General features: G+C 50.6%; 1 protein-coding gene and 1 pseudogene across 4 annotated transcripts in view; one reads left to right on the forward strand and one right to left on the reverse strand.

Moving 5' to 3' along the window:
• CPLX2 (complexin 2) overlaps nt 1-23,502 on the reverse strand; it is an 84,817-nt gene that overhangs the window by 28,187 nt on the left and 33,128 nt on the right. The gene's annotated exons all lie outside the window — the stretch shown is intronic.
• Nucleotides 5,921-23,502, forward strand: part of LOC144312580 (small ribosomal subunit protein uS17-like) — a 75,983-nt pseudogene continuing 58,401 nt past the window's right edge. The window contains exons 1-2 of the transcript XR_013378082.1: nt 5,921-6,026; nt 17,485-17,566. The product of XR_013378082.1 is annotated as a small ribosomal subunit protein uS17-like (transcript). The remainder of the gene's footprint in view (nt 6,027-17,484; nt 17,567-23,502) is intronic.

A 23,502-nucleotide genomic window follows, 5' to 3' on the forward strand; every position in this document is an offset into this window, starting at 1 on the left:
GGACTCCTTGGTAAGGGCATGGGAAGCAGCCAGCTTCCAGAGCAGACCTGCACAGGGCCTGTAACCTGGGGGAGGCTGGTCACTGGGAGGACGTGGCCCGGGTTGTCCAGGGGTCTCTGGTGCCTCCTCCTAAGGGCTCCCTCCAACTCAGGGCTGGCTGCAGGCTCCCTCACATTGCAGGATCCACTTACTTAGATTTCCTGCTCAACCGGACTTTCATATTTACATTTCATTTCACCAAGTGGATGGGAGAAGTCAAATGTGACCTTTCTCTGGGTTTTGGTAGATCTTCTGGAAGAAATGGAAAGGGGCTTTACCTATGGGGAGGGGTGAACCAACGTGACCCCTAATGTCCAGAGCCTGTGGAATAATAATAACAGGAGCACACTTCACCAAGCTACTTTGTGCTCTCTATATATTATTTAAGCTGCCCAGCAACCTTATGAGGTGAGGAACTAATATGATATCCTTTCCACAGTTGAGGAAAGAGGCAGAGAGAGGACAGGGATCTTGTCAAGGTCACATAGCTAGAAGGTGCCATTGAGGATTTGCATCCTGTCTGGCCCTGGAGTCTGCACTTGCCTCTCTGCTCTTTTGGGACCAGGAGGTCAGAATGGGAGACAGGGCTCACTCCACGGCTGGGTGTAGGGTGAGGAGACCCTAAGTGATCATTCAGCACTCTCAGTGTGCCACTGACTACTGCACCATGGTCACCCTGTGTCTCTGTGTGCTTGCTATGGTGGACATAGATTGTCTTAGCTTGCCCTGTGGCCTCTCTTCTGTATGGCAGCTTAATATTCCTTTGGTGATCCACCCTTCCCTTATTCTCTGGTCATGTGGTTTGGATGGGGTCCTCCAATCCTCTTTCGTTCAAGCTCTAGGAACTGGTGCATAACCCAGGCCTAGGATTAAGGTATGGACGTGTGACTTGAGCTGGTCCAATAAGACTTAGTCATGGAAATTGTTCTGGAAATGTTAGAAAAATTCTTCTTCTATTGGAGTTACTGAACTAAGAAAGTATGAACCTGGAGCTGCAAGGTCACAGTGTGAAAGGAGACTGTAGGGGGAAGCCAAGCCAGAGAGAAACTGAGCAAGCCAGAACAGATAGAGACTGAGCCCTAAGGATGTAGTCTGATTCCTGGATCAAGCTCTTCCTGAAATCCAGAATCCACCCTTGAATTTTTTAGTCACACTAACTCATACAATCCTGTTTTTTTCCCTTTAAGTATTTTGATTGCTTTTTCGATAGAAAAAAGCATTTACCTGCATGTAAAATAGGGTTGACTGGCACTATGCTAACTACTTCATGTATGTTATTACATTTAATCCAACAAGGTAGTTGATAGGGTGTCCATTAGGCAGATGAGGGGACTTAGCTTCAGAGAGACTTTTATTGATTAAGGTGTCCCAGCTAGGCAGACCTAGGATTAGACCCCAGACATTTTGACTCTAGATTGCTGTATGGCAAGAGGCTGGTTTTCCCCCTCGCTCACCAGCCCCCGCTGCCCCCCGCCCCCCCCCCCCCCCCCCCGCCAAAAAAAAACCTCTTGTAATATCTCCTCTCCAGGTCATGTCCAACTGCCCTCCCTGCTTTTCCTGTCATCCCCTTTAATCTCCCCTTTCCTCAGAAGCCTTCCCTGGCTACACCCTCAGACTAAGCTCTGTTTCCTGGTAGACATTTTTATGGCACAAGGTACTTTTCTTCTTAGCTCAACTGAACTTCCATAATGGTTTGTTCTAGGTTTATCTCTTTGGCTGGGGTGGGGGGAGTCCCACAGGGGCAAAGATGATGTCTGTTTGCCCATTGTTGCAGCATCGCAGCCTGGCACAGTGCCTGGGTCGTGGTGGGCACCTGGTAAATGTTTGCTGAATAAATGAAGTGTGCAGCTTTTTCATTCCCGCTGCGGCCCTGGATCATTGTACACCTGTTTGACTGCAGTGTTGTATCATTCTGACACTGCAGAATTCGCTTGTGCTCTGCTGTTTGTAGGGTACCTGTGATCTTGGATGCTTCCTTATCTTTGTGGAAATACTGACAGATGGTTTTCCCTACTAGGCAGTAAGTTCTTTGAAGACTGGGGCAGGGTGTCTGACCATCATCCCTTGATAGTAGTAATGATACTAACAACAATGAAACAAGGCATAATACTCATTAGGAGCACTTACCACCTGCCAGGCACAGCCCTGAGGGCTTTACACCCATTACCTTACCGAATCTTCGTTTCAATTGTATGCAAATATACTATAATGACCCCATTGTAGTTACATCCAAACTAAGGCTCAGAGAGGTTCTGTGGCCTCTTTTGCTTCAAAAGTTGGGGTCTGCCTCATGCAATCAAAAGAGAACTTATTTTCCCAGTGACTTGAATGTGGGACTGTCAGGCTGGGTTGGAAGGCAGCGAGAACAGCGGGAGGCTGAAGGGGAGCTAAAAGGTTGACCCAGCAGGTGGAGGCCTGGCTGTGCCCTGCTGAAAGGAAGAGAGTCTCCTTCGTGCACGTCAAAGGAGGGCCAAGCAGTCTGGAGAGAAGGGGACCCTCAGAATGAGAGAGTGGGGGAGGGGGGCAGATCTTAGGGGTGTTGGAGAAAGGGCACCAGGCATGAAGCTGGAGACTCTGGGCTCCTACCCTGGCCTTAGCACTTCCTGGCTGTGTGACCTGTGGCAAGGCATTGCACCTCCCAAGCCCACTGCAATACTGAGGCCAGCCTTGACATAACACGTGGCAATTGCCTAGCCAGGGCCTGAGGAAGAGTAACAGGTACTGTGTATGTGGTGTAGGCTACGGGCCAAGGCTGCTGTCATTCTTCATCTGCATGAACTTGGGTCATCCTCTCCACAACCCGAGGGAGAGGGCTCCCCGCTGATCCCATTCTGCAGAGGAGGAGACTGGGTAGGGCAGGGCAAGCCATTTGCTCAGGGTCATCAAGCACATGCAAGGCAGCTGGCTCTGAGTTCTGGCCTCGTGGTTCCAGAACTTCCACCTTATCATTCTGATCTTCTCAAGGTTTGAACCTGGATCTCAGTGAGAAAAGGGGCTGGGGGAAGCAGTTGCTCAATTTTCACTCTTGCCTCTTTTGGCAAGTTTCTGTACATGGTTTTACCTCCAAGGGACAATTTCCCTTTTCCCTAACATATTTCAGGGGGCAATGGAGAGACACTTGTCAGCAAACCTGTGGTGCCCATGCTGGCAGTCGGGCACAGCCCGTTCGGCTGCACATGGGAGGAGGGGCGTCGGCGCCAGGTTTCTCAAGGGTCTCATCGTGAACTGTGGTGGTGCCAGTGTGGGGCTGGTCCCGGGCCTGGCCTCGAAAGGAGGAGCCGGCTTGCGCCCGCCTCTCGCACGCTGAAGTAGCTCCTCCGCGGTTTTTGCCACGTCTACACACCACCTCTGCTATTTACTTAACATTGCCCTCTAATTTCACTCACTTGCAAAAATAAAACCCTTCATTGCGTTTACTTAAAAAGGAAACTTCATCTTGCCACTTCGCACTGGAAAACCAGTGTCACTTGCTAGAACGGAGGGTGACAATGCACATAAACTCAATGAAAAGGAAGCATGTGCTGATGTTCAGCTCTGTGCTCTGTGGGCCTGGCACCAGCTCTAAGTCCGAGGCTAGCTCTCTGGTCATTGAGAGGGAGGGGGCTAATATTAGAGAGGTGGTAGGGATTCCCTGGCACCAGCCGGAGACTTCCTTGTGGGTGCCCCTGCAGCCGTAAAAGGATTCGTCTGTGTCTGACTTGCTGTTGAAAGCGGAACCTGCCTGACAACCTCCAGCCAGCCCCTGAGGTGCTGAGGCTTCCGTGCTCTGGAAAACACCGGCAGGCAGACATGTGGCCTGGCCACCTGCTGTCTCTGGGGCCAGCCTCACTTCCCCTCCCGAACTTCTTCCTGGCCTCAGCTCCACCAGCACCAAGGAAGCAAGGCCTTCGACTCTCTGATTCTCAGTTTCCTCATCTAGAAAATGGGGATGACGAGTCCTCTTGCCAGGGCTGTTTGGAAGATTAGAATGAGATGCTACATCAAAGTGTCAAAGTGACTGTGTGGTGTCTGGCACAGGGAGTAGGGACTCAGGCAGTGAGCCTTCCTGCCCTTTGATTCTCATCTGCTCAAATTTAGAAATTCTGCTCACAGACACATTCACCTCAGCTCCTCTCTTGCAGGCTCTTTCTTACCTAGAGAGTCCAACAGCCTTGGACTCAAATATTCTCTCCTTCATTCCCTCCAGGGTCAGATCACTTCCCTGAGCCTCAGTTTGCTCATCTGTAAAATGGGAGCAACAGCAGCCCATTAGCAGGAGCCCATTGCTCCCCTATGGATTAGGAAATACTTTTGTCATTGGCAAACTTTTGTACCCACATAAGGACTTATTTTTATGATTTGTAATCCTCTGGGATGGGAGGGTTATCAGAGTGTTCCTTGGGTTGGACTATCTACACCCTCAGGGGAAATTATCTGAGTTTGAGTCCACAAGAAAGGCTTTCTGAGTTTGCGATAGGCTGCATGCTGATGCCTCTGTCGTTGAGGGGAATGTCGTGAGCTCCAGCTGAGGCAGCTTCTGTTTTTAGCTGGAATCATTGCTGCTCAGCCCCCCATGTGGAAAAAAGGAACGTGGTGCAGAAATAGCCCATCCCAGGGGCTGCCCAAGAGAAGGGCTTATTTTGACTCAGGATGCTGCAGAAGCTGTGGCAGGCTTGTCAAAATACATCTGCCTCTTCTTGAGCGGCCCACGGATCCTCAGACTCTCGCCAGGACCAAAGAACGGCTGCCAGACGTGCACATCTGGAACTCGGCCCCTGGGAGCTGAGGACAGCTCTGGCTTTGATTCCAGCAATAACCACCTTCCAAGCACTAGAGGGCGAAAAATAAATTTCCTATGTCTGGCATGAAAGAACCCAGATTGGTCTCCATGCTTGCTTGTCTCTGTGGTCCTCATGGCTGGCACTGGGCCTGGCAGGGTCTGGCAAGTGGAATGGGGTTGTCCATAGCCCTTCCTCTGTGGAACTTGCAGAGGAGGCTGCAGAGGGATTATCATACCCATTTCACAGGTGAGAAAGCTGAGGTGCAGTCCATGAAGTGACTTCTGGTGATGAGATCTCATCCTAGCCACATGGTCCTCTTCTCCGAGCCCTCCTCTGCATCTTTGAATTGCTGTGGCTTCTGCCTAGGATGCTCTTCCTCCCTCTTACAATCATTCCCAACCAGTACACAGGTCTCTTCCTCTGGGCAACTCCCTCATCGGGACTTGGTGGGGGCTTCATGTTGGCCCTTATTTGCTTGCCCAGCAACTTGGCACAGCTGCTTGTCAGAGAGGGCAAAGTCATCTCTTGGTGCAGGACCAAGTGTGGGCTTGCCCAGTGTGGACCTGACAAATGTTTACTGAAGGAGTGAATGGTGTTGGAGTGTTTCCTTGAGGGGCTCCTCAACTCAAACCACAGAGATTGATTCAGCACTCAGTCAGGCAAGAGAGGATATAGGACCTCTTTCAAGCTCCCTAACTTGAGGGTAGCTTCAGGGAGACAAGAAAACAGGCTCCTGGCTCTGGAGTGGTTTAGCCACTTGCTCATAGGCTTCTTTTGTACAAGATGCCCCGAACCCGACTCATTCATCTCCCGCCAGAGCTGTCACAGTTGGGGCTCTGCTGTCTCCCTGGTTCCTCAAGTTGAAAGCCCTGGTCAGCATGGATGTGCAGGTCCAAGTTCAGACTACTTGCCCCGAGCCATTTCTTGCCTCCCTCCCCGCTGCCTGTGGGTTCCTCAGGCCTTACCCCCATCACCCCCAAGGTCCCTGCACTCTGGCCCAGCCTCCTCATTGCGTCTCCTCTCCTCTACCTGGCTCCCTGGGTCGCATCTCCATTCACCTGCCTTGTATGGGGCTGACTCATAGATCCTTTGTGAGCTCAGCTTTGACCACACAGCGCTGACCCTGCTCAAAACAGTCAGCAACTCACCCTCTTCTCTGCTGGCATTTTTCAAAGTGGATTGTGTAGCTATTAACAGGGGCTCTGTGAATAGGGGCCCCTTGGTCAGGTGAGTGGGGATTGCTGGGCTAAATGAAGTCAAACGGATTTTTCCCTTCAGGAATTTTTGGGGCCTTTGGTTGAGCTATTGTGGATGATGATTCTTGGGGAGGTGACACAATGTGTGGTGTTTCTAGCACATATAAGATCACGGAACCTTTCAATGCAGAGTCTCAAGGGAAGGGGTGTGCTGAAGAATGCACTTTGGGGAATGCTGGCATGTTAGCTAGAGCCTAAACTCCTTACCTGGGTAGACAAGGTCCTTTATAGCATGGCCAAGCCTACCTTTCCAATGGCTGGTCTGGCCAGTCTGCTAAGATCCAGAAAGTTCCAGGCAAAAAGAACCTCCAGATGCTCCCTGTGCCTGCTGTGGCTTTCCTGCCTCTGTCTGCCGCCCACTCATCCTCCTGCCAGACTCACTCTTTCCTTCCCTCCAAAGCCACCTTTCCTCCAGGCAGGCCCAGCCTAAATGTAACCCTTTCTCAAGCCTTCCCAAGTGATAGTAGCATGAGAGAAATCTTGCCTTCCTCTTGCCCCTTGGGCTCCAGTCTGGCCAATGTTAGGTCATTCTGAATGTGATGTTATTATATGGAAATCTTTGGATCCACTCTAATCTGCTTTAAAAAAAGTCATTTGCAAACTTGAGTATCTTAATCAGCATCGGCACAGGACCCTCCATGAGGGATCTTACCACTGACATATCCTGATGCAGTGGTTGTAGCCTGCTGCGTGGACTCTACATTCCCCAAGGAGCACCCCGGTCAGGCAGCACCCAAAGTTAAAATACATGAACATGCTCTGTCATATGTTTGTTTCCCCCCCAAGGGACAATTCCATTAATGTTGCAGGAGAGGACTAATGTTTACTAAGCACCTGTGAGGCGCAGGACACTGTATTTGATGCTTTACACATCTCAGGTCACCTGATGGCCAGAGCCCTGCCAGCAGGGAGCCCCTGGGAGGAGCTAGAGTCTGGAGGGAATTGCTTAAACTTGTGCAGCTCAAGCAGTTCCTGGTGGCAGGTAGTAACACCAGGATAGGAACCCAGCTGAATGCAGTGCTAAAACCTGCTTCTCCTATTGGACCCCAACCAGGACTCAGGTCAGAGCACATCTCCTCCAGGAGTTTCCCTCACCTCTGCGTGGGGCTTCCCCTGCTGGGGCGTTGTCCTCATCCAGAGTGTGCCCACTCCCATGCTAGGGCAGAGCTTCTGCTTGTGTTATGATTATCATCCCCAGCAGGCTAGGAGCCCTCAAGGTCAAGTCTTATTTGTCTTGGCACTTTCAGAATCTAGCATGGAGTTTGGCTGCATGCATGAGGTTGTGTGTATGGGGCGAGGCATAGATGTTTCTTGGCCTGAGGAAGATTCTAGGTCTTTGTGGGAACAGTCCTAGGAAGATACGGACTGAGAGATCCAGTGCTTTGAAACTCACCATCATGCGTTCCTATAGAATAAGTCCTATCCTTCTCTTCTCTTTCAAGGGCGAATGGCCTGTTAGATGACTAAGCATCATTTTGAGCCACTAACCCCCAATAGGAGGTGGCTGGTTACATGGATGGGTCAGCACTACCCAAACAAGCAAACTGACTAGCTGTTGAAATGTGTATGTCATTAGAGCTGCACAGCAATACTGGTTGTCGTTAAAACACACACCAACACAGTCTCCCTGCAGTATGCAGAGGAATCCTGAAAAAATGCAAAGTAGATCATGTCACACCTCTCTTCAAAACCTTCTATTAGCTTAGAATAAAATCACCACACTTAGAATGAAATCCAAAGTCATTTCCTGGATCTCCAAGTCTCCACATGAGCTGAGCCCTCTTTTCCCTCTGCCCACCTTTCTCCCCTTCCTTGCTCCAACCAACCACAAGGAAGCTGCCAACCTTCTTCCTGCCTCAGGACCTTTGCACTTGCTGTTACTTCCATCTAGAACACCTTTGCCCTACATCCCCACTTGGCTGGCTCCTTCTTGGTGTTCACTTTGAGGCTTGAATGTCCCCTCCTCAAAGAGACTATGCCTCTTTTATCTAATTCTATTTAAATGAGGATGTCACCTCCTATCTCCTTACTCTGTTTAATGGCCTTTATAACCCTTGCCACTGTCTGAAATTATTTTATTTTATTTTATTTGTTTAAATACATTTGTTTATGTGTATATTGCTTGTCTCTCTGACTAGAATAAAATTGCCACGAGGAGAGGAACCTCATCTGCCCCGTTTATTGCTGTGTCCTGCTGCTTATAACACCCACAGTGGCACAGAGAGGACAATCAAGAGACTTGTTCTCTGAGTAGGAAGGCAAGGAGGTGCTTTAGAATGCAGACTTGAGCTGATAGCTGAGGTTCAGATCCTAGTCCTTCCACTTGTTAGTGGATAACATCACACTTTACAGATGAGGAAACTGAGGCACCATGAGGTTTAGTAACCTGCTCCAGGTCACCCAAGGGCACACAAAGCACTCACAAACCCTACCTCCTCAACACAGTGGAAAAGGGTCTCTGTTACTGCTCCAAGCTGCCCTCCAGCCCCCTCTCCTTTAGGCATACTGAACTACCCGCAATCTTCCGGAAGTAGCCCATTCTTTCTTGCCTCTGTGCCTGTGTGCCTGCCCCTCCCTTTGCCTAGAGCACCTTGACTTCCTCTTGTCACCAGGCTGACTCCTACATCCCCAGCAAGACTCAGCTCAGCACCACTTGATTCATGCATGTCCTGACCCCAACAGGTACCCCACTGATAGCAATCTGTCCACCCCATTATTGTACTGAGATACTCCTCCTTTGTCCTTGCCTGCCCCTGTGCCTGGCTGAGCACCCCCTACCCCTCCATCTCCTGCATCTGGCTATGTTTGCCTGCGTCGCTTGCAGCACTTACTACCCTGCACCATTCTGGCCTCTACTACCAGTCTGTCAGCTCTTTGAGGGCAGGGCCATGTCTGAATGTCCAGGGCCTGTCAGAAAGCAAGCACAGAAGAGGATTTGCTGAAGGAAGAGGAAGTGATAATCAACCCTGCGAGGCAGCAGCCGGGTAGGGACTAGAGTTATATTGCTAGTACCAGTTGCCAGAAAGCTCTCTGATAGTGAGACATGTTGAGCCTTGCAGGGGGAACCACAGAGACCAGGGACCAGGTGGGGCCAGTGGCATCCTCTCCTCCATGGTCGTTGCCTGTGTCCTTCTCTCCTCTCTACTGTCTCGTGGGGCCTGGTGAATCTGGGATTGACTCCTTTGTGACTGGTACCAAGTATCGGGCCCTGTCTGTATCTGGGAAGTTTTGCAGTCACCTGTCAGGCCCCTCCTGGGGTAGAGGGGTTGGGCTGAGCAAGGCTGAGCCTTTCTCAGATCCTGCCCTGGACTGAGGTGGGGCAGAGGGTGCCTGTCTGAGGCTTAGACAGGGTTCTGGGGATGGCTTGTTTCCTCCCAGGATATCTCTGACATTGAGTGGAGGGGCATAGGACTTGGCGTCCTGCAGACCTGGTTCAAGTTCCAGCTTCCTATTCTTGCTGCCACTCTGAGCTGGATGGACGTGACAAAATGGGACATGCAAGAAAGCACCCTCTAATGGCAAAGGTGCTCTGCAGCTCGGGGGGTGGTGGGGTGGTGAGGAAGCAAGCTTGCAGTTGCTCTGGGGCATGCTGATGGCCCTGGGGTTGTGGATGCAGTGTGGGTGGGTGGGGGTAAGACTGGACCCCTAGTCACAGCTCCTGCTTCTCAGATTCCCTCAGATGCTGGAGGGCTGGGAGAGGGGGCCTCATTTGCAAGTGTTTTCCAGGCATAAATGCTGCCCACACTCCTCCACACAGCTCCTCCCAGCCAACCTGTACTGCATTGCCAGAGGAATCTTCCTAAAATACTCCTCACATCATATCACTCCCCTGCTCAGAAACTTCCTGCAGTGACCTCACATTGCCTGGGATGAGCCTGGCTCCTTTGCCAGCACCCCAAGCCCTCCATAGCCCCACATCTCTTGGCTTATGTGCCTAGGGTCCAGTCTAGAGTGTTCCTTTCGTCTGCTTGGTGCCAGCACTTCATTGAGTCATTGCAGTGTCACCCAAAGATAAGAAGTATGCTTCTTATGTTATATATGGTGAAGACGAGGCTCAGAGAGGTTGACTGACTTGCCCAAGGTCACCCAGGTGGGGTCTAGTTGCACCTGGAGAACCCTGGGCTTTGGGGTCCCTGAACTCAGCTAGGCCTGTGGGGTGGAGCTAGCTTGCCACTCTGAGGACCTCCAGCTGTCAGGCAGCAAATCACTCTGGCAGCCCTGGAGGGCTTCAACACAGAAGCAAACTTTTCAGAGGGAGAGGCTGAAGGCCCAACATACAGGCGTGAGGTAGAGGGCATTGAGCAGGCCCGGAGGCAGGGCAGGCTCTTAGAGCCGCAGGTGGAGGGGAATGTGCCAGGCCTGGTGCAAGCCCCAGCTGTGCCACCCACAGGCTGTGAGGGCAGGCCTCTGGCCCTCTGAGTCCCTGAGTGTAGCTGTATGTTTGTGTGAGAATAAAATACGATGGTGGTATACAGCAGGTGTTTAATAAATGCCTGGCATCTAAAAAGTCTTTTTCTTTCTCTTCGAAGCTTGAAGAGTTCTCAGAGATCATTAAATCCACTCTGTTTTCCTTTCGTAGATGAGGGAGCAGAGCCTTAGAGGCAGAGTGCTTGCCCAAGGTCACACAGCTAGAGGGAGGTGGAGAGGCCTGGGGCCTGTGTCTCTGGCTTCCTCATCCTGCCCTCCACATCTTCACCCCGCTGCAGGCCTACTGATCACACGTGCCTTTGAGCTCCTGGGAACCAATGGGCATGGCCAATTGTTGTGTTGTGCTTGTCCTGAGGAGTCGCGGGTGGGGATTCTGGTGTCCCTGCGCCTACCCCCAAGGAGAACTGGCCAGGCGCCAGTCCAGATGTGGGTGGGTATGTGCATGGTCAGTAGTGAATGACTGCAAGCTGAGCCTCAGAATGAGGGAAGGAAAGGGCCATGAAGGTCACGTGGCAGGAGTCATTGTCTCAGGTCTGGCCCCCTGATTTCAAGAGAGGGGTGGGTGGGTGAGGAGCTAGGCCATCCTACCAGTCAGACAGCTGAGGATGAACTCACAGTTCCTGGTACTAGGACCACCATCCTGGGTTCTCTCGCAGTACTGGAGTCCTGAGGTCTCTGGCTCTGGGTGGAAATCGTGCCTCTGCTAGCTGACAATCATGTGGCCTTGGGCACATTACCCATCCATTCATTCCACAAATATCCTCTGGGCTCTTACTCTGTGCCGGGAGGTGTGTCGGGCCCTACGGAGCAGTGTTAATGAGATCCCTGCCTTTAGGAGGCTTGCAGTCTAGAACAAGCTACAGACAATACTTAAGCAAACAAAAAGACAAAATAATTTCAGATGTCAGTAAATATGCCAAAAAAAAATAACACAGGGTGTGGTGTTCAGGGGAGGAGATGTGGGGAGGGGTTACTCTAGAGGGAGCAGCCCTCACAAGGAGGTAGAGTTTGCCAGGAGGTAGAGATGGTGCAATGTGCCAAGGAGAGGGAGAGGCAGGTGCAAAGTCCCTGGGGCAGGAATGAACTTGGTGCTTTGGAGCAGTAGAGAGAAGGTGTATGCAGCTGGAGCTGGGGGAGCGGGGCGGGGGGGGGGGACGTTGGGGAAATGAGCTGGGAGAGGCTAGTGGGGGCCAAGTCACCCAGGGCCGAGGTTCCCAGAGCAGACTGTGGATTTTTGTCTGAGAATAGTGGGTCTCTGTAGATTGTAAGCAGTGGAGGAACAGGTTTGATTGCCTTTTAAGAAGACCCCTCTGGCTGCTGTATGGAGGACAGATTAGGGGAGAAGGCTGAAAGCAGGGGATGGGTTAGAAAGCTGCAGCTGCTCCCCACAAGAGGTCATGGTGTGGACCAGACAGTAGAGACACCAAAAACTGTTTGGCCTCCTAACATCTTGGAACTTAAGCTCTGTGTTCTGGAAAAGGGGTCTGCTGTGGACTGTCACATAGGCTAGTTATGAAGATAAAGTGAGAAAACCTATAGGAGCGTGAGCTGCTGACCGCGGCACCTGCAGACATGCCCTGTCATGGGCACTGGGAAGGCCTCCTGGAGGTTCAGGTCTGCCTGGGGCATCCCCATCTGGGAGCCGGTCCTTGTCAGGAGTTGCTCTAGGCAGAGCAGTGACTGGAAGCCCACCAACACGTGTCTCTGGGGTTCTGTTTCTTCCTTCTCTCTTAGGGGCTCCTGATTGAAACATTCTCTCCTAAAGTACAATCCAGCCCCCAAACAGAGGCTTATCTTCCCAGCCCCTGTAGTTGACAAACATTGCATTAGGCACTCTTTAAATGTCCTATATAATCTGGCCCCTTTTTCAGCCTGCAAAGGTACTTTTCTTCTTCCTCCTTTTTAATTCATTCCTGTTTTTTCTGCTCTGAGGGGTTTTGTTCTGTTTCTGTAGGTATGACAGGTTCATTCCTGCACCAGGACCTTTGCATTTGCTGTGCCTGGGTTGTTCTTTTTCTTTCCCTGGCTGGTGGCTTCATGAGAAATCTGCAAACTGCTCCCTAGACAACTTTGCATATAACCCCACACCCTCCTTTTAACAAGACTCATTGACCTTGTCCCATAGACGAGGAAACCAAGGTCAAGAGAGATGAGTGTGCCTGAGGTCAGGAGCTGGGCAAGGGGCATTTCTAGGGGGCATGCACGTCGTCTGCCCTCAAATCTGGGCACACAGGTAAGGCCTTGGAGTAAAACAGGCACAGTAGACTATGCAGGGTATGGTGAGGAAAGGCCTCAGCAATGGAAGAGGTCTCAGAGGGCCATGGGTTCCCCACAGCTCTCCGCTTCCAGAAAACCCTCCTGGATTTTTTTTGTTTTTTTTCAGCATGTGAGGCAGTTTATTGACATTTGCTTGCCCAGATGACTTTTCCTCACTGTTCTGGGGTTAAAAGAATTGAGGGGAAAGGGGACGTGTACAGATGAAGCCAAAAGGCACACACTGAATACGCCATGATGGGCTGAAAAGAGGTTGCTCTGAGACTGACAAGCCCCCCATTTCAGAGGCTAAGAAAGTTTGAGCCCAAGAACATGCACTCATGTAGCCAAATCCCTTCTGTCAGTCAGAGGAGAACCAGGCAAACCCTGGCCGGCCAGCCTGCCTGCTGGCTCTGCCACCAGGCATCTTCGGACCTGGCTGTCATGCTTGTGAGACCACTGATACCACAGTAGCCATGGCGTCCTGACCTAAACAAACAGGGAAGGCCTGGCCTGACCCCATCTGTATGGCAGAGACAAAGGTGACTGATGAGCAGATCTGTGGTGCACAAGTGATGGGAGGGGCAGTGTTGTCAGCATGAGATCACGACTTTAAAATGCAATGTAAATCCACAAGGTGTGGGTCTGAAGGTTGGACACAATGATTAAGTATTGAAATGTCACTCGGAGCTGATCCAACTTCTGGACAGACAGACTTCTTGCACAGCCTTTGCACACAGGGTTTAGTCGCTGATTTGCCCAGTCCACATGAGAGGAGCCTGGATGAGAGGAGCAATGTGCATAATTTTGAAGGGTCACTGCTTAGCTTCCATAGAGCACGACCCTGGGCCCCAGAGAGCCAGCCACCTCCTCCCTCATTAACCCCTTGCTGGTGAGGAATAACCCCCTCTCCCCTGAAGGCTTCCTCTGCCCTTTCCGTGACAGATTAGGCGGGGATTGGGGCGTTCCCTTGTTCAGGAGGCCCCTCCACAGGGGAAAACCTGAGTGCCTTCATTGCAAAACGTGAGCAGGAAGGAGGCAGTAAGCATGTGCATGCGCATGTGTATGTGTGTGTGTGTGTATCTGCATGTGTGCATGGGTGGATGTGCACCACCCTCTGTGAGTACGTGCATACAATATGCGCATGTGTGTATGTGGTGGGTGTGTGCATGTGTGGGTGTGCATGAGTCTGAGCATGTGCATATGTGTGACATGACACGATAGGCACGTGTATGTGGGGGGAGCAGGGGAAACACAATGTGTGCTCCTAGGGGCTACTGTTTCACTGTTTACACCTTGGGGCTTTCTGGCGGATGCATTGAGGAAGGTCAGGCCATCGCAGTGATGCCTCTGAGCTGAGTGTGTTCCCCCAAGGCTCCCCGGGAGGCAGCGATGAGGAGAGAGGCCTGGAGGAGGGTGTGAGCCAGGGCCAGCTCATTGTAGTCTGACCCACTGACCCTGCCTGACTGACTCAGTCTGCCCGTTGGCCACGGGGTGGCTGATGATGTCTGCCCGGCTCACTGACCCTCCCAGGCACAGGCTGGCTGACCCCGTGAGGCTGAGTGACTCATCTCTCTCAGCAGCCCATTCTCTGGAAAACCTGCCTAAATCCTAGCTCAGCCTGTGGGCTATTAGCTATTTGGAGCCATGACTCTTGATTCTCTGGATGCAGTGAGAAGCATCTTTAGGCCTTCAGACTCACTGCTTTCCCAGAGCCTCTGGCCCTTCTCTCTGGGGCCTCTGGTCTTACTTTCTCAGTCCATCTGCAAAACGGTTGTCACCAGGCAGACGCATGTTGAGAGTTTAAGGAGGGTAGGGCTAGCAGATGCTCAGGCTCTGGAAGGGCTGCTTCAATACCCAGAGGCGCAAGCCTGGGCCGTGGCCACTACAGAGCTATCTTGCAGTTGAAAGAGGGCATGCAGGGCCACTGAGGCCGGTCAGGGCCAGAGGAGGAGGGGGTGCTGGGGAACACTGACCCCAAGGCCATCCTTCCCAGGCGCTGAGAGTCTAAAGAGAGGTCAGTTGGGGGGCGGGGAGGGGATACAGCGTGGCTTTCAATGAACTTGGGGAGGACCACAGTCAGGTTGGTGGGGGGGGGGTTGTTGCAGCGGCTGAGAGGGGGACATGGGGGAGGCATATGGAGTTTGGAGCCACACTTGATGCTTATCTCTGTGACCTTGAACAGGTCACAGCCCTTCTCTTAGCTTCCTTTTCTGTAAGATGAGATAGTACTAAGTTCTTGGCTGTGTTATGGGGAGCAGATTCATCAGATAGGGACGGGTAAAGGGTCTGGCACATAGTGGGTGTTCAGTAAGTGTCAACACTGGGAGTGACTGAGGAAGCGATTATGAAAGGCGCGCTAAGGGACCTTCTGTTCTGGATGGACATGCGGCCCAATGGGCCCATCCCGCAAGGCCAGCTCCAACCCCCCCGCCCGGATGGCCTGCTCTGCCTCTTTGTCCCCTGGGCTCCCGCAGGGTCTGTGTCCCCCTCTTTCACAGCCTTATCTGCTGGACAATCTATCTGTCCCTATCTCTGTCTTTGCCATAATTCTCAGAGTTTCTGGAAGGGAGGGACCTTGGGAGGAATGCTTATGGCTGATTAAATGGATCAGTCTGTCTGTCTGCTGCACTGACAGTTCCATGAGCAGTGGAAGGGCAAGGTCAAGGGGAAGATACTTAATGTTTATTCCTCTCTTACTAGATGTTCTACATACTTTATCTCATGTCTCACTACAACCTTGCAAGGTAGGTATCATACCCCCATTTTGCTGATGAGAAAATGGAGGCTCAGAGAGAAGAGAGACTGGTTCCCGCTCACTCACAGCTGGGCAGTCTGTGTTTCTAGTCACTGTTCCATTCTGGTCTGAGGCAAGGAAGGGAAACCGCCGCCCTGGCCCCCATGCCTGAGCACCAAAGTGCCCCCACGTGTCTGAGAGCCACTTCAGAGGACTCCTCTGCAGCTGAGGTGCCTGTGTGTCTCTACGGTGTGGGACCTTGATCCTCTGGAGCCTGTAGGGAGGAGGAGGCTTAGAGGCTCTTGAATCTCCGGATCAGAAATTGGATTTTCATCAGTAGCAGGAGCCTGGGCCTGAGGAGCCTGTGGCTCGAAGCAGGACACAGCAGCTCTATGTTCGGGTCCTCCCCACCAGTAGGCTCAGCTTGTGTGTTCCCCGTGCATCTCCCGTGTGCAGGTGCCATCTCTATGGGTGTAACTGCTCCCTGGGTGGGCTTCTGTGTGTCACTGTGTGTGCACCTGTTGGGGGTTTGCATGAAGTGCGTACCTGTGCAGGCATGAGTTCTGGCTGTGCATCTGAATGTTTGTATCCATGTACAACTTTGCAATTTAGGGTGTGTGTGTGTGTCTGTGTCTGTGTCGGGGGCTGGGATGGAAGGTGAGAGCTGCCAAAGGGGACATATGGGGACAGGGGCCTCCAGCAGCCACTGAGCCTCACCGTCCCCCTCGAGATCTCTGCTTCTAGAATCATTCATGTAATGAAATTCAATGCTTTCCTTGTCTCTACCTTAAAACATTTCTGGCACAGACTTTGTAGTTAGAGAGTTCTAGCTCAAATCCTAGCTCCACCATCTGCTGTGCGGGAGGCTGGTGAGTTACCCACTTTCCCAGGCCCCGGGTTCCTCTGTCAGACGATTGTAATGACCGGAGATGACACCTGTGTGCCCAGTGCACAGGAGGTTCTTCGAGGTGACCATGCTATAGAAAGACGTCTTGTCAAACCATGTGTGTAAGCAGGGGATAGCTCCTTGACATCATTGCAAGACTATCTCTTTCCTTTCTGGCCATGTGTATCCTTTTCTCTGGCACCAAGTAATGCAGAAGAGGCGAGATCCTCTCGGACCTGCTGCATGACTCAGAATAACTGCACACCTTGGCATTGGGACAGCGTGGCTTGTGTGGGCTTTCTAGACTTTGCCTTGAGATGAATTGTGCTGATTTTTCACCCTCTGTGGAAGGCTAGACATTAAGCTCTTAAACTAAAAAGGGAGGCACTCCTATTTTAAAATGAATGGAATGCACGGAATTTTTGAAGCTGTAGGCTTTATAAAGTAAGGCGTGAGTTTGTTTTGCAGATCTTACGGTCTTTTAGGCAGGGTCCGCCTGGTGGTGAAATTGGACATTGCAACCCAGCTCTATTGTCGAATACCTGGGAAATGATTCAGATTAAAAAATGCTCGAGTGCCTCCACCTAGTCAAGAGCTGCCCTTAGTTTGTCACTTGTGTGGTCTCACTTCCTCTGGTCAGACAGCAGCCCCATTTTACAGGCCAGGTGTCCAGCCTGCTCAGGGTCACTTGCCATTAAGCAAGAGAGTCAGATTTGAGTCTTGGCCTTCTGACCTCAGGTCACCTCCACCAAGACAGCTATTTTTCCACCTCTTTTAAAGAAACAGAACGTAAGAAGTTTGGAATGAAGCTGTGCTGGCTAGGGTAGGGGTGTCTGGAGACCTCTGCGTGGGTCCCTCTCATCCCTGAGGTGGCCCCCAGAGGCTTTCCGGCATCCTGCTGGGAAACCCACGCTGGGGGAGGGGGGGAGCAGCCTCGCCTCCCTCCACTTTGGAAACGTATCTCTGATTTCTAGATGAACATTGCAAGAAAGATAAGAGTCACTTTATTACCCAGAAGTACTTTTGAGGGGTATTGTGATTTAAAAAATATGGTTACAAATTGTTTGCCAACAACCTCATGATCACTGGCTATAGTGATCTTGTTTGATCTGTCTCCCCAACTAGACTGTGGGCCATGAGGGAGCAGGAACCTTGGCTGTCATATTCAGTGTGGGTTCCCAAGGCCTGGCCCAGCAGAAGGCACAAGGTGAGTGACTGACTGGAACAAAAGGGAACATCATTCCCATTTTACAGATAAGGAAACCAAGACTCACGGACGTAAGGCTGAGCTCGATTAAGCTGCTAATAGGCAGCCAAGCCACAATTTGGACCAGCTTCTGGCTTTATTGTTAGCTGTGGAGCAGCAGTGAGTTGGATGGATTTATTCACCCACCCCTATCCTGCGGAGTAGAGATGGAGACCAGACTTTTGCCCCATAAGCCCCGAATCTACTCTCCAGTCTCCCAGTCCAGGTGCCCTATGGTCTGTCTGTAGAATGGGGACACAAAGACAGGATCTCTCTGGGTCCTGGAGAGAATTAATCAGCAATTTAGTGTGCAAAACACTTTCCAGACCAGTGTTAAGTATGATTAGTATTTAATTTAGTTTCATCTCCCCCTGCATCCCAACAAAAGGGAACAGATGGCCCTGGCTCCAGGTGGAGAAAGGGAGGGCGGGGCCACCCAGCCAGCACCAGCAGGAGGTTTTCAGCGCTCTGGCTTCCAATTAGCCCCTGCCTGATGCAGGAGTCCAGGGCCATGGCTGTGTGGCTGTGGAGAGGTCTTTATCCTAAAAGCCAGGTGAAAGGCAGGGGAAAACACAGCTTGGGGGCTGAATTCCCCTTCCTAGCTGCGTGACCTTGAGCAGGTCATGGCTCCCCTCGAAGTGTCAGATCCAGGATATCTGTCCTGCGGGGATGGAGTGGGTACACGAGACCCGACTGAGAAGGCACTGGCCCTGGCCATGGTCAGTGCCCAATAAACACAAATCCCTTCTCCCTGACTCCTTTAGGACACCCAAGCATGGGTTTGGTTTACTCTGGGGAGGCTTTCATAGAGTTGAAAACACATGGGAGGTGGAATCTTGCAGATCTGAACACAAGCCAGTGGCTCCAACTCTTGTGTGATCTCCTTCATTCTTCACGTTTCTTATCTGCAAAATGGGCATGACTGTGGCTCCTGCTCTGCCGCCTTGAGGAGTGGACATTAGCTGAGACGATGGCTTTGGAAACTGTAGAGGGAGATACACACGGGAATGACTGCTTCTGTTTCCTTGCTTTTTCTGCCCCACAGTCTGTCTTTTGGGCTGTGGACTGGAGCGGGGGGATAGTTTGAAGGCGGTAGGATGCTGGGACGAAATCCATATGTAACCCGGCCTGGCTGGGAATGTATCACCGTTCTGGGCTCTATCCATGCCTCTCCTCCTGCCCCCATTCAGTTAGGGGACCAGGACCCAGAACACAAATGTTCAAAAGCAGGCTCTGGATTCTAAGAAACAGAGGGGCTACCCTGAGCAGGAAAGAGCAGTGCAGCCAACAAGGCAGTACCACTCAAGCTCACCATGGTGCTGGGTTTAAAAGGCTTCACCTGCTCAAAATACTGGGAGACCAGAGGGACCAATGGGGCAGAAGGTGATGTGCAGAGGATGAGCTTTGGAGTCAGGCTGACCTGGGCTCAGATCTGTAATCTGCCCCTTTTTATCTCTGGGACCCTGAGGGCTTTACCTCTCTAAGCCTCAGTTTTCTGTTCTGTAAAATGGGAATAATAACACCCTTTTAGAAGAGCCATAGCAAGGATCAAATAAGAGACAATATGAAACCCAAAGCCATAATGTTTCCTGGGATGGCTCTGAACTTTCTCAAAAGAGAGTAGAAAGGGAAACAACTACCAATTCGGGGGATCATCTATACCTCTCATTATCTTTACCTCCCATTTTGTTTTCCTTTGTCTGGCAACAGCTCCTTGTTCTGTTATTTGGGGAACTACCGGACGGAGTTCTGCTGCCATCAGATCACCTCACTTCTCTAGTTTAGGGAGGTCATGTGACCTAAACCAAACCAATCAGAATGAAACCTAGGACCTTTGTGGGTGCTCCCGGGAGAGAAGTCCTGCTTTTCCTGTTACTTGGGACAGTTGGACAAACAACTGGTGCTAATGGCAACATCTTGCCACCCTGGGGGGCAGGGAGAGCCTGCCTGAGAATGGGATGACCCGGAGGAGGGCAGGGCTGAGAGAGAGAGGGAGAGAACTAGCTTCCTGATGACCTTACGAAGAACCAGGACCCAGCTGTGCATGCGCTTTCAGCAGTGTGAGCCACTACTTTACCTTTTCATTTTTACCTAAGAGCAGTTTGAGCTTTTAAAAACTAAAAACCACTGGCGACTTTTTTTTTAAAACTAACTCACCTATAATAAATAATGTGATTCTGACAGAACCTTTGATTTTGACAATGGGAATATCGCAGACTTGAGCATCTGGGAATAAGATGAAGATATTTATTTAGGTTTAATTTGCTAATATTTTGTGAAAATGTCTGTGTTTGTGTTCATGAGGCATAATGGTCTTGTGATGCTTTGTCTGGTTTGGGGATCAAGCTAATGCTGGCCTTGTGAAATGACGGGAAGGTTCCTTCCTGTTTTCTGAAAGATTTTGTGCAGTTTGTATTATTTGTTCCTTAAATGTTTGGTGGGATTCACCAGAAAAGCATGAGGCAGATTTGTGATGCCATAAATTCCCTTAAAAAAAAAAAAAAAAAAAAAACGAGGAGCTGTTTTGTTCACGATTTCTGTCTTATGTGTTGACTGGACTATTTCCCAACATTTTGTGACCTAAATTCTTGTTTTGAGCTGCTCCAGCCTCTGATAACTCTGATCTAAATTTATGTGTCCAGTTTTGTGGTTTTTACTTTAAAAAAAAATCAACAAATTGTTTGTGATCTTTTTAAAAATTTGATATAATACAGTTAATATTTATTTAATCTTAAAGTTGCTGTGCCCTGTTTAATTTTCAGCTTCATCTCTCAGATTGACCCGTCGATCTCACCTCCCATGCTTGTCCATGCTTTCGCTCTACCTTGAGCTCTCTTTCTTGACCCTGCCCTGGTTTACTCCATTGGGATACCACTTCTACTAAACTTTTCTGGCTTCCCAGGCTGGGCTAGGTGACTTCCCTGGCTCTTCTTACTCTCTGGGCTCTCTTCCTCCACTGCCCCCCGCCCCCCACCGCCCCCAAGCTGGAGTCATCTTATATTAAACTCATCATCTGTGGTCTGTGTTTGTCTCTGTCCCAGACTGTGAAGTTCTAGATGGCAGACCCTACATCTACTCCATTCATTGTTAGATTTCAGCTCTGAGCACAGAGCCTGGCACATGGGCCCTTGACAGACCCTCAATGAGTGAATGAACATTTATTGCTATTCATGCCCACAGCCATAGCAACAGTAACCACCTATGTGTACACACCTCTGAATAGTTTACAGGAGCTCTCATGGGCTTATTCTCATTTGAATCCTCACAGTAATTCTGTGTGGTCGGTGTCACTGTTTGCATGCACACTGAAGCCCATAGGAGAATAGTGACTTGCCGAGCTATGGAAACTGCAGGGCTGGCATGCAGAGGCAGGTCTTCCTGACTCCAAATCCAACCACTCCCCTCCAGCTCAGTTACATGCCAGGATGCTATTTGGAAAGTGTTTTAGGATTCACCCCTAGGTGAAATCTGGTGCTGAAACTGTGCTCCAGGGAGGAGTGTTGGGCCACGATGGGGGCTGGAGACAAGGGCCCTACAGATGCCCGGGCTTCCAGGTGAGATGGGTCCACAGCTTACTGGGAAAGGAGACAAGAGACAGGGAAACTGGAGTTTCAGCAGCAGAAGGCAGGCAGTAGCACAGCGCAAGGTCTGTGGAGGGGAGTTTCCAAAGCAGGGCTAGACCATGGCAGGCAGAGGCGGAGAGAGGCCCCTCCAGTCTGGGGACCAACTGACTTTGGATGTGGATTCAGCTATCACCTCTCCAGCCTCCCAACCCCACCCCAAATCCTTGTTGCCAAACCTTTCCTGACCTCACTGATCTAATGGATGTGTTAAACCAAGGCTTCTAAAACCCACAGAATGAGATTTGGGCTTTGGGCTCAGGGCTTTGTTCTATTGCTTTCCATTCCTTCCTCTTTCCATTTGCCTGCCTAACTCTGACTCATTCTCAGGTCTCAGCTTAGATGTCCCCTTCCCCAATTCTATGTTGGGAAAGGAGTCCTACCATTCCCTAGAGGCTTACTGTGTGTTCATATTTCTTGACTCTGACCCTGAGAGCAAGGACTGTTTTACTCATCTCTACATCTGTAGTAGGCAGTGCTTTTCGTCTGTAAACTGGATGTGGCGATTCCTAATCACAGGGTGGATTATGAAGATTCAGTCGCAAGTGAGATTTCAAACACCTCAAAAATGTCATAACTGACATGCAATGGAGCCTAGTCATTTTTTCTTAGCTAATGTCAAGGAAGGCTTCCTCTGGAGCAAGCAGAGTGCTAAAGGGTTTGTGTGTGTGACCTCGTTGGATCCTCTTAGTACATGCTTCCTTCTGTTGGTCCGAGCAGCAGAGTTCTGGGCAGAGAGGCTTACCTGGAAGGTGTGGAAGACTGAGGGGGTCAAGCCATGTCCCCTTTATCCCCCCCCTACACACCTGACTCGACTCTGAATAAGTTAGCTCATCTCTCTGAGTTTCAGCTTTCTTTTCTGAAAATGGGGCCATGAAGACATACCTTTCTGTATTGTGAAGACTCCTGCCTGCAGAGCAAGGCACTTAAGAGCTTCCTCCTCCTTTCCCACAGTCTTCTTGTCCCTTGCTGCACTGGGCACAGGGCAAGGCACACAGAACATAAGGCTCCATGGGTGGTTGACTCTCACCCACTACCCTCTCCTGTCCTCAGATGGAGTCTATGCCTGATTGCCATCTGTACCTCCTGTACCACTTTTGGGGCCAGGTACCATTTTGGTCTCCAGGACACATTTACTGAAGGAATGAATAAATTCCAGATGGTGGAAAGAACAGGAGCACAGACTACAGATATGAAAGGCAGACAAAGCAGAATATTATGGGAAGACCAGGGAGGAGTTGGATTTCTCTAGAACAAAGTATCAGGAAGTGGTTAAGATACCTCTGATTAAGCTGTGCCCCAGCTTGAAATTCATCTGACATACTTACTTATCTCTTAAATCTGAATTCAAATATCACCTTCTCACTAGCTTTGTTCAACCCTCTGGGCAGAATCAAGTGCCCTTCAAGATTCTGTTCATGCCTCCTTTGTACACTTTTAATCCTATGTCATAGATTTTTGGTTTGCCTGACTGACCCCCTGCCAGACTGTGGGTTCCCTGAGCGCAGGGACTATGTCTGGCCTCTCTTGGGATCTCCATGGCTCGGGGATTCTGGAACTAGAAGGCTCAGGTCATGCTATGTCCCCACAGCAAGGGTGTGTTGAACTAGTGAATGTTCCACTCAGAGCCCAGAACAAATGCACTTGTGTCTGGATACTTGCTCCTTCTCAGCAGCCAGCCAATTCAAAGGCCAATGGAGATGACGGACCCAGTTGATCTGACTTGCATGGTGGCAGGGAGGCTATAACTGCTGACCTTGGAAGCAGAGCTTGTGTGGGGTGACTGGGTAGGTGGGCTCTAAGAGTCAAGAAGTACACTGGGCTCCAGTTCTCTCTGCCACTGCCTGACCTGGGCTAAGTCCCTTCACCTCTCTGAGCTTTGACTTCTCTGTGACTCGAGGACTGGAGAGAGGAGAGAATGTCCTGTAGAGATAGCTGGTGCTCCTCTCACTTCTAAAGTTTTATTCATTTATTTCCTGGGTTCTTAGAGACTGAGAGACACACGTCAACTCTCTTGTGTACACACACCCACACACAGGAACACACACAGCCTGCCCAGGTACACATACACACAGATTCATAACAACATACTGACTTTTAGAGACACAGAGACACACATGTGCCTAAATGTCACACTTGCACAGGATATGGAGACACTTGGCCTCCTGTGTACACATATCCCTGCAGATACAAAAGACTTGATTTTTCAATCCTCACACAGTCTCATTGATACCAGCAGGCATGCGAGCACAAGCACACACATTCCCTTTGGGGATC

Source organism: Canis aureus, chromosome 4 (assembly GCF_053574225.1).
Source record: "Canis aureus isolate CA01 chromosome 4, VMU_Caureus_v.1.0, whole genome shotgun sequence".
In the NCBI taxonomy this organism is placed as follows: domain Eukaryota; kingdom Metazoa; phylum Chordata; class Mammalia; order Carnivora; family Canidae; genus Canis; species Canis aureus.